The 12536-nt window shown below is 29.6% G+C and overlaps 1 protein-coding gene across 1 annotated transcript in view; it reads left to right on the top strand.

Annotated features, from left to right (window-relative positions):
• The window catches only part of LOC106683789 (chaoptin), a 421009-nt gene that overhangs the window by 219 nt on the left and 408254 nt on the right, over window positions 1–12536 (top strand). The window lies entirely within an intron of this gene.

Here is a 12536-nt window from a genome sequence, read left to right as displayed (position 1 = left end):
TGTACTAAATGTAAATATATATATATTTTTTATTAATATAAAAAGAATTCGAGCAGAGGTTTATATAAGCCATTTTATGATTATTTTTGAGTTTCAAGAAGTAAGCTTCACACCGAAATCTTAAACGCTTAAAGAAAATACCCACATTATTTAAGATGATAAGACACTAATTCAGTATATATATAAATTTTATTACTTTTATTAAACGAAAAATTGTTGATAAATTTTTTGTTAGTGGACTGCTTTAATTTTTAACATTAACATTAAACATTGCCATAGGCAGACTCATTTCTTCTTTTATATTATTTATTTGAGCATTTTTAAGCTTTAGGCGTCCACAACCATATTCACATATATTTAAAATTAAAAAACAAATACTATTTTACATTGTCACAAAATTAAATAACAATATTATGTATTTTTTTTAAATAATTTATATTATTGTCAGGCAAACCACATATAGATGATCACAACTTCGAATTATTTTCTCCTAATAATTGGGAGTATATATTTATACTATGGCAATTAGTATCATAGTAATTTTTTTTAATTGTTAAATGTAGATGAACATGGACGTAGAAAGCTTTAAAATTAATAAATAAATAATGAAATGATACATTATATGGAAACGAACCTTAATCAATTGTTGATACATTTAAATTAAATCATGTAAATTTAGAAACAGTTATTCTAAATAAGGTTTAATTGGTGTAAATGTTTATTAATATATGATTAAGTTATATTTATATATGTCTCCTATGTGTTAAGTTTAGAGACATGACAGCCATGCGAGTTGGGATGTAAGTCTCAGAGCGCCCGTTTCGGAACGTTTTGGGTTCGATTTTCGCTTGAGGTAGTTAATATTTATTTCTCGGCGGTCCCTAGAAATGAATCTTGGGACTCTCACCTTGGTTAGTACGCCGCGGCAACTTATAAGTAGACGTCATTGGTTTTAAAAAAAACCACTAGATCCCCACCAGTTTCCTTCCTATACCAGTATATTAACTTTTTAATTTTGACATAATATATAAGTAGAAATAATATTGGAATTTTCTTTTATATAATCCGTATTAATCGGTCCCAACTTACTTTAATCATTAGTCTCAGTCCCAACTTGGACATATAAGTGGGTTTCTTTTCTTTTCTGACAATGTAGTTCAAATATAGTAATTTTCCATAAAATATTTATATTTGTAAGACATTTTTTAAAAATTAAGAAAATATAAAAGCTAAACTATCTATTGGTTTATAGATAACCATAGAACTGTTTGGACGATAAGGTAGCCAATTAAAAAATATATATATCATATATAAAAAAATATATTTTCTATAAATCCACATATCAAATACGTGTTTAATAAATTTATAAATTCAATTTTTTTTAAATTTACAAACTATTTTAAATTTTTTAAAATTGTGTTATTCACTGAATAAGGTGGTTTTAATATGAGTCTGAAAATTGTTTTTAATAAAAAGATTGAGTTAAAAAAATTGAGTATTTTCGGTTTTTCAGATTTTTACTAAGACAGAGATTAATAATAATTGGTTTAACTAAATGAAATACAACGAGGAATGTTCCACATTCTCAAAAATATAAACATATTGTAGATTTTTATTTAAAAATTAAATTATCTCTGTAAACGAAAGTTGTTAGATTCGCCCAGTTTACAGAACACCGATGCCATGCTAATCTGTACTATTTAAATTATATAGTATAATATTATTCCTTCTTGGTGAGTACAATGAAATAATTTATTGCGTTTTTTATCATTCATTAGAAAACGTTTGAGAAATTATTTATTTGCTTTAAATAAAAATACCTAAGGGCGTCCTTTATAAATTTACTAACGCAGTGTTTTTTTCATTTATTAAATATTTTAGAATTCTTCAATGAATATGTTTGTTTTAATGTAATCAGACAATATCCATAGTTTCTTGATTTTGATAGTGGACACAGTAAAAAAAAAAATCACAGTTTCAGAGTTGTGATATTACTGGTATTACTGGAGACATTTTGACGCTTTTCTCAAAACGCGCCGGGAAATTTTGTTTTTGAATTTCAAATTCGGTTTCGGATCCAAAAAAAATATATAGAACCGCAAAAAAAAAAAAAATTCCAATACTTGGATTGTTCCAAATGCTACTACTATTTGACTGAACCTGTCAAAATTTCAGCCAGCTTTTCGTTAAAAATAGACTGTCTAAAGTTTATATATAAAGCAACGCCATTATTTGGTAATTCGGCTGGAACGTATGATTTTTATCCACTTAATGAGACTAGCTGGACTCCGGAGGGCTCTAGAACCAGAACAGGGTTTGCTCACGGCTACAGTGAAACAGAAAATTATCTGCCACAACAGTCGGATTCGAACTAGGTCCTTGAAGTTAGCAGCACAGTGCTTTACCACAGAGCTTTCCACTCCCATATTTTATTTAAATATTTAGAAGTTTTTATATAAATAGTACATAATTACGGGTTATTATTTCACAGAAACAAAACTAAAGTCATTTAAGCCCTCTAAAACTACTTCAATGAGAATAAAACTGGACTGTTAAAAAACATTAACGCACGCGCGCGCACACACACATATCATTTTACAAGACAAGGTTATTTTGACGCAGGGGAACTCGAAACGTGTGATTTCGGCGAACACTCAAACTCAAATTTTTCACAATCACAATACTTCCTCTGATTACACATATACTGAAAAGCCTAAGGCTCATTATTTATTCATTGGTTAGTAAAACAGAGCCAAGCAACAGAAAACCATCATTTTGTGAATTTATTTTGACGAATATTTTTTGGATTCCCAAACTTACAGATGTCTATTAAAGCTAGGAAAATGGAACATAAATTATCTTCTAATGGGTGTCATCATTCGTTGCAGTTTCTAATAAATTTGTAAAAACAATTTCACAAAATATGATTTTTTTCTTAGAAAGCTGTATCTTGGCAACTATTGCACACAAAGAGCCCTCATGAGTGCTCAAATTAAAAAATATATACTACTAGGCTTATAAATTTTTATCGTGCCACAGATGGAATTAATGATATTGAGCATTGAATGAAAAAAGAGAAAATTTTCGACTTTTCAGTTATTTAGGCGCCATTTTATTATTTATTCAATATTTTAAAACTAAAAATATAATCTTTTTTAATATGAATGTTTATGTAAATTGGTACCGTACAAGATTTATTTATAATTTGAGAAATAAATTATAAATGGGCAGAAAGACCATTTATGTTCAGATTTTTTTAGGCTTTTAGTATATCAATAAGAAAAAAAAAAAAAAATTCAACCCCTTCTTCGTGGGAATTAGTTGAATCAAACACACATTTTTGCTTATATATCCATTACTATTGAGATTATTAAGTTTCAAGAAGAAAGAATTAACTTAACATTGGATTATTTCGGGTTATTATTATTGGAGCCGACTAAAACTTGATATGAAAATGGCCAAAAAAATTAATTGAAATTTTTTAATAATTTACATTACCTTTTAATAATTTACCTTCTTATGATCGAGACTGTTATACTTTAAAACCTATTTATTTTGTTTTAGATGGGAGTTTAAAAATAAAAAATAAATTAGAATAACTTAAAGGTTATGTTCGGCGAAAGTTGCATCATTGATTCCGCTATCCGACTGATTTGATTGTCCCCACGATCTTTATCCTCTTATGACTACAAATATTAAATGAATGGTAGGCAACTTAGACTAACACAACAGAAAACAACTTAAGAGAAATTAAGATTACCACTACCATGGAAGACATGAACCCAAAGCTGCAGGCGACACGAAGTAGTACTGAGCAGACTACGAATTGGATATACTCGACTAACCCGAGAATACTTTCTGTTGGGGACATCTAGACCAACATGTAGACAGCGTAACGTACAATGGATTACCTTATCATTTGGTAACTTTAATAAGCGATAATAGCCCTAACATTACCTCAAGCAAATAAATATGTACCAAAGAGAAAAAGAAAATACTTTATTAAAACACAACAAAGTTTTAATTTACTGTACAGTATACTTATTCAAATCTAGTCAGAATTTTTTTTTAAATGTTAAAACATGCAAGCATAACAAGTAAACAATATATAATAATAGTATATGACTTTTCTTCTTCTTTTTTTGTTCTTTTAACTTTTATTCTTTTCTTTCTTTCTATACTTTATTTTTTTTGTTAATCCCTCTTTTTTTCTCTGTCTTCTTATTCTATCCTTTTTTCTTCATATTTTCTCTTTTGACCCAATGTGACTTTCTCTTTTTTCTTCTTTAATATTTCCCTCTTTAACATAAATAAAACAAACCTAAAATACAAAATACTGCTAATATTCATTTTAAATAAATATAATATAAACTTAATAATATGTCATATTCTACTCAGCTAATATATTCTACATGTGAATGTTTCCAAGAGAAAGTTCAGTTAGTATGTACAGCTAAACATCACCATCGCTGTGGATTGCTTTATAAAATATTTTTGAAAAAAGTTATGTTCCTTGAGGCTTGTTTCTTCACTTGATGAATATACTAACACTCTAGAAATAAGAATAACGTACTTAGGATTAGTGAGTTGAAAATGTAATGTAAATAAATGTAATACGAGTACTAGCCTGAAGCAGCTACGGGGAGGGTGAATATAATATTCACGGTTTACGGTTTTAAAAATATTTATAAAAGCAAGATAAAACGGAAACTTTAGCTTTTCAATAAAGATGTATTTTCTCAATTTGTGCTGTTCGAAAGTGAGCTGTGTTTTCCAATGCAAATAAGGGTTGTTTTCTAAGGGCGGGAGAGTGGGAGAAGGGACAACATCTGTGTCCGCCTGGTTTAGCATACTCAATTCCCTCCTCCTTTCAGGTCCTCCTCCTTGTTTTTGCCACTTCAATGAGCTGTAATTTGCTTGTTTTATGAGCGAGGCCAAGGGGGTTGTTATGTTCAACATATCACCTGGAGTCTCTGGAGGGAGGGCTCAAGGTAATAAACCTTTGTTACGATTTGAGCTGAAGGTAAATATAAGCTAAAGGAAACCTCAAGCACAACAAATGCCTATTGGTGTGTGGTTTTATTTAATTTCATTCTTGGAACGGGATGTGGGTGATACCGTTGCTTTGTTGAATGTACTAATCTAAATTTCTTAAGAATCAATATATGGCCAACAATCGATATTTTGAATCCTTGATCTACACGTTTATAATTTGCCGCAAATTCAAGACTTGTTCAAGTGATTGGTAAAAAAAAAAAAAAAAATAAAGGAAGAAACGTCGGTATACAATTGCTTGTTTTATTCTTATGAGTTTTTTCAGCTATCACATCCTATTTACTCTATTTTCATTAGCAGAAATTGAAGAAAAAAAATCAGAAAAAGAGAAAAAGAAAAAAAAAATGTAAATGATAACGATAGTACTCTCTGAATTAAAAGAAAAATATATAAATTTACAATAACAATAAAGAAATATAAAATCGAAGAAAATACTAAAAAAAATTTCCTCAGAATAAAAATTTTCACTCGTATTTTATGTTCAGATATCAATGAATAAATTTTTTTTTTGGGTCTGGATGTAGCTACATTATCATTTGGACATAATGCATCGAACCGTTAATCCAATTTTGATCAAATTTTAAAGAATTGTGCGGATTGGTACGAAAATAGTCCCATATTGGTTTTGTCATATTCAGTCTTCAGGTTTTGCTTATGCATGCACAAACGTATTTTTCTTGTTATACTTGGAATAGCCGGTATTTTCGAGCAAGATCTATGTAATTAGATCCTAAATAAGGAACGTTTTGGAATAGAGTAAAATGGGTCTATTATAAATTTATTTGTTTTCCTTGAATAAACTATATTCAAAGTTTATTCTCTAAACATAAATTATTTATCTTAAAATATAGGCAATTATGCAATAAATAGAAATCTACAGAAGATAAATAATTTTCAGGAATTTTGATTTTTAGAAATAAAAACAATAAGGGGTGTCGGATTTAAATAACCCGAATTATCCGGCGCTTTTTTAATCTTATATAAAGTTGGGTTGGAGGTCTTATTTTCTGATGCCCCCCTTGCCGTGGAAATCGGAAGACCCCGAAGACGTCTGGAATCCCGCCCCTACCATAACTCTGAACCAAAGTTCAGGACATGCAGGCCAGCCTCTGAGGAAGAATCACGTCTTCTGACACCGAGCTATTTCGTGGTTTTCACCATTTCGCCAACCGCTGAACCTGCACCGGGAAGCGGCTAGAGGACGTTACCTCGGCGGCGAAGACGTCACCAGATAAGCCATTATTCTATCCCTACGAGACCCCAAGTATGCTCGGTCTTACATTATATAATCGAAATAAATAATTTCAGTTAACACACTAACCCAGTTTGCCCCCTCAGGGATTTCACTAACCCCCTTTGTTCCACACTAATTACATTAAAAAAAAAATCAACATACACACAGGATACCTAAAGTAAGAAACGGACAGGTCCCGATGTATACAAGGGGCTTTAAAAAATAGACATAGGTGGGAAGCTGAAGTTTATTGATACATTAGTAGATGTCTTGAAGAGATTAAGAGTATGCTCATACAAAATTTATTATCTCCAATTTGCACTTAACAGAGAGGCCTTAATAATGGTGTAATATTATTGGAATCAATATTAAGAAATGGGGTCGAATGTTATGGTGACAGTTCTGATAGAAATTTATCAAAACTTGCAAGTCTACAAAATCGAACTTTGAAAACAATAACAATACCGGAGTAATAAATCAGAAAATCCCAAAATTGTAGTCACTTTACCAACTAAAATATTTTACTTTTAAAATTAGTCCTAAATGTATGAATAGTAACTTATTTAGATAATAAAAACAAAAAATGTTAGAAAAAAACTAAATTTATAGATCCACTCTATAACAACCTTACTGCTTACTTAATACTTCAAACTATATTGTACCACATCTGTCCAATCGTTTACCAGGAGAACTAAAAAAAAAAAAAAAAAAAAAAAAAAAAAAAAAAAAAAAAAAAAAAATTAAATTGGTACTTGCTTTCTGCTTAAACTTGCTCTGAATCACAATAACTGATTTTTTTTCACTAAATGACCATATATACCTGTAGTATTTCTTAACCCCACTTAGTGACCTCGATTCATTATTACGATTAAAATTCGCTATATATCTCTGTATGTGTTTTTAATGTGTGTGTTTCTAATATGTTCCTAAAATGTGTATGTGTGTGTCTGATTATATGTATTATTTGCTTAAATCCTAATTTATCGTATTCTTCTATCATTTTTTTTATTGTGTCCTTTAGCTGCTCTTTAGTTTCATTGCTCCATTCTTTTTTGTATTCTTTATATTAGATATCATGTTAAATATTGTATAATATTATATAATTTGAATCGGATTCTTATTTTTAATCAAATTCACTTCATACCTATTACGAATCCTTAGCTCATTATTATTAATTATAAATTAGTATCATTATTATTCACTTCGTAAGTTCTTTCAATTTATTTTCATTTTAGTATTTTATATTTATTTGTATTTTATTAATTTTATGGCTAGAAATCAATTCTTATTGTACTGTTCTAGCTTATAAATCGTAGCAGCCTCAACAGTGTCCTAATAATCAAAAGTCTAACTATTTATGTTTATTATTTCTGTGTGTTATTTTGGGCTCGAACGATAAATGTTGTCATCTGGTCGGACCATATTGGATGTATTTTTCTTAATAAATAGAATAAAATTAAAAAATTGAAAATAAATAAGTTGATTCAATATTAGTTTTATAATCTCGCTTTTATATGCGTAAACAAATTTTCCACGACACACTAATATTTCAAAAACTGTTCGTCCACTTTAGTCCAAATTCAGGGGGAAGTTGAGGGCTAGTGTGAAAATGGGCTAATATTCACTAATTATACATACTATCCCAAAAAAACAAATGTTTTTTTTAAACGCATATTGCAAACAAGCATTCTGACGTGGCTTTTATCCTCAAAATTATTGAATTATAAAATGTATTCTTAGACTTTTAAATATTGGTAATTATGTAAAAATAGCGAGGGGACTACATGATGGCTGTATTAAAAGACATTACTGGACATTAATTTTAAGGAAATCATAAAAAAATCAGATTCGAACCATAAAAAAACTTTTTTTTATGATGAAAATAGCTTGACTTTTCGCAGAATTACCTGCCTGAAGTGCGCCTTCAACATATGGCCTGACATTACTTCACTTTTGATTGGCTGGTTGAATATTGTTTGAAGACTATGAAATTAATGGAAATGAAAATAAGACATAAGGTAACAGAAAGAGAATTTATTTAAAATCTAGAGGTTAGTAGAACAAGAGAGAATGTGAATGTAAAATACTAAGTCTATTGTAACTACAGGTATGAAGGGTGGCCGAAACAGAACATGTTTGGTTGAGGTTAATGAATTTGATTGGGAGGCTATGAATACTGGAGATTGATGATGAATGGCGATGGTGCGAATCAGATATAGAAGGAGTAACCTTCTTCATGCTTCATTTTATTTGTCCTCCATGTCCCTTCATCTACCCTCTCCTCGGCTACCGAAGGGCTCTTCGGAAGTATTTTTACTCACTCATGGTTTTCTTTACTGAATGGAAGAGAAGAAAGAGTGAGTGAGTGTATTTTGTTTTTTCGGCCGCATGAAGCGCTGGTGTTAGCCATATGATTAAAGTTTGTTTCGAATCTGCCGTTTGAAACGGAACAGTGTCTCATCTAACCTCAGCATATAAACACCAACCCCACATCAATGTACATAAATCAAAACCATTCAATAAAACATGAATTTTCTCTCCTCTGCCCACTACCTCCTGCGCATGTGCCGCCTCTGTCTCGTCCATTAGATAAATAAACTTCAAGCTTTAAATATGTGTTCTAAAAAATATAATAATTTATATATTTAAATATATAGATTAACATTAATCATGAATGAGGTTTGCAGTACCGAGTAGCTCTAGCAAGTGCAGAAGATGTACATTTTCAACCTCATAACCTCTCAGATAATATTTCTCCAAACATTCAAATCGATCCTCACCTACAGGTCCCCAACGGCAAAGCGTTTAATAGGAAGGCAGGGTGAGGTTAATGCTACGATGAGAATGAGTAAGTAAAGAGGGCGCGCGAAGGTGGGGGTGATTTGGTAGCGGGCAACCACGCGAGCGGCTCCTTTATCTGCCAATGACCGACCGCCCGAATTAAGCTCTTGTCTCGTTTTCCCTTCATATTACAAATAGATCTTCGAAAACGATAAATATGATATTTTTACGATATTTTCCAAAATAAATTCACAAACTGTTGATTTTTTATTATTGGGAACACAAACATTTGGTTTTGATAAACCATATCTCAGGAACTATGGGATGTGTAATGTGGATTAGACATCTGTTACTAACACTCAATTTGAATCCAGGCAAATGCACAATAAATATTGTATTTTTTTCGATCTAATTGGGGGCGTGGTGGCCAAGAAGTCTACCTCCAAGGACCCAGGTTCGAATCGGACTGCGGCAGATAATTATTTATTCTGGTATTATAGACGTGATTCAACCCTGTTTTCGAGCCTCCAGGGGGGTTACTCTCCACAGGCTCATTTAGTGGGTACACTCTTAATTCGGGAAAAATCCGGCGGTTAAGAGCGATCTTGAAAAAAATCACCTCATTGTATTGGATTGTAATCACCTCACTTCCTTACAAAGTACTAACATCTTTATTTCACCTAAAAACTAATTCTTCTAATCTTATTGTATTCCAATATATCATAGGATAAGTTACCTGAAGACGGAAGAAAACACTCCTAAACGTTTATTCTCTGCATACAGAGTGCACCCACTCTGTTCTGTAATATATCTGAACCTGCCCCTCCTAATTTTATAATAAAAATGTTATTTAATTAACCCTATGTGGCGTTCAAAACTTCAACATTTCATAGTCTCAAATTAATGAAATATAAAAATATCGATTAAATACACTCTGGAAATCGTAGCTAAAGAATGATATCGATATTAATAAAAAAGTCAAATGTTGATATGAATTTGTAATATCTTCTCAAAATCTAAGGATTATATTATCTGATAATCGGAGAAAACTGAAAACACTCCGAAAAAGTTCTTAGGTGTGATAAAGATGTTATGAAATATTAAATTGAGAATCATTTCACATTATTATGTAAATAAATAAAAAATAATCTTGGTAGAAGATAATCAAGGATAATATATAATACAATAATAATAATAGCATTTATATGATAATTATCTTACTATTAATTATTTAACTATCATTAAACCGACTGACCTTTTTATTTCTTATTTGTCCCAGTACACAGACCTGAAGCACTTCTGTTTAAAACATTTCATAATGGATAATATATAATAATTTTGATGAAAGAAAGTGATGAAAGGCAGAAAAAACAAAATTTTGTGCTTCCAGTCAATGGTCTTACGAGTTAATCTTTTGATCTCCAGTCAATGGTCTTACGAGTTAATCTTTTGATCTGACCTAAAGTTCACTGATTTTAAAATACATATAATATTAAAATATATTTCCTGATGTAATGACAATATATAATACTTTTTATAATTCATTAATAATAATTAAATATTGTTATGTATTAATATTTTTTAATTTTATTATCTCTAGAAAATGCGAATTACTATAATCAGTCAATGAATTTATTCAAACTAACATGATTTACTTCATTTAGTAAGATATCCTGAATTGTAAAAAGTGATATGTAAAAAAAAATACTTCGCTATCTGAAACGACATAATTAAATAAAAAATATAACTAATTAAAATTAACTTTAAAAAAAAGTAGAAGCTAAAACAAGGAAAAGAGGATCATGCATGTATTCTGCTATATATATTCAATAAAAAATAACTTCACTTGATTTGCAAAAAAACTTTATGTGATACAAAAAAATAAAATAAAAGAAATTGTAAGCAGACCTGGAATCAGCGCAAAAAAGTACTTTAGGAATTATAGAAACATAGAAAAACATGTTGAATTTCATGTTAGTTAATTCGTAATAAAAAAATTATATATATACATATATATGCTTTTTCTTTGTATAATATAATTTATATTTAGTTATTTTAAAATAGAAACAAGTACTAGCCTATAACCTGTTTTTTCGGCTGCCAGTATCTCCATTCAATACTTTTTATTTTTTGCTTGTGAGGCAAAAATTTAAAAATAAAATAAGGTACACTAAATGTTAGAGTATTAAATATAATAATAACAATAATCATTATTATTATTAATCTTTATTTTGCAGTCTTACAAATGCCTTTTGGCATTTAGTGTAAATTGTCGATTTATTTGGAAACCTCCACATAGGATTAGCAGGAATTCATGTAATATATCAATAATATAATATAATATTTTTTTTATAAAATATAATTATTTTTTGCATGCCTTTGTTTTCTTTCTTCTGTCCATGCGCCCCCCTTTTTCGAATTTCTCCTTCCCTCAAGAACCTCGATTTCCTTGTTTAGTCTTTTCGGGCCCATTCTCACCATATGCCCGTGGAATTGCAGTCTCCAGATCCTTATTTCTGTTTCTAGGTCTTTGTATCTTTGTAGGATCTTAGCCTGTACCCTTCTTGTGTTTTTTTAGGGCCGTAGATTCTTCTTAGGATTCTTCGTTCTATTCTCAGTAGTTCTTCCAGACTGGAGAGGCATGTGCTTTCCGTTCAATATAAATATATTCCATAATATTACTGGTTTAACGACTGTGTTGTACAAATATGGTTTATTATTTCATTAGTAATAAAAAAATATATCTATAAAAAAAAAATAGGGGTGTTGTGAATTTTTAAAAATAATTTCAGTGTGCCACCAGATAAAGTGTTTGAGAACAATTGACGTAGAAAAAAGCGGTTGGCAACCACAGGACGGAATTTTTAAACGTATAATTTATGCTCTTGAATTATGATTGACCTAAAAATAAAAATAAAATTATAAAATGAAAATATAATAATTTCAAACAGCGTAATATCCCAAATTGGGATCCAAAAGGGTTTTATTTATAATCTAATAAATTATTAATTAGGTCAAATCGGAACTTATTAAGGATGATGACAGTAATGTATATATAATTATTTTCTCGGAAACTCTTGGATTGTAATGCATAAATTATATCATATATTTTTAATACCACTTAACCAATTAGTTGTGTATATAAATAAATTTAGCTTTTTACATGTTAAACGCATACATTATCATTCTTTTATTATTAAAATATATATTTTTGGATATTTTAACGATAAAAGAAAATGTATGTGTTGAATATGTAAAAAGATAAATTTATTCTAAAGTTAGCTAAAAAGCTAAATCTAATATAATGAAAGTGAAAAAAAAAAAAAATCGTTCTATGCATTTAACATTTTATTTCTAGGTACTTCAGTCGTATTAGTGCGGAAAAAAACATATAACGTATGAAATTGTCAACGTAAATGAATAATTTTTCAATTCGTTTGTTTTATAATATAAATATATATAATTA

The sequence above is a fragment of the Halyomorpha halys genome, unplaced genomic scaffold, assembly GCF_000696795.3.
Source record: "Halyomorpha halys isolate HHAL.00 unplaced genomic scaffold, Hhal_1.1 Scaffold518.1, whole genome shotgun sequence".
Classification (NCBI taxonomy): Eukaryota; Metazoa; Arthropoda; class Insecta; order Hemiptera; family Pentatomidae; genus Halyomorpha; species Halyomorpha halys.
This window is presented reverse-complemented; position numbering and strand designations above follow the sequence as displayed.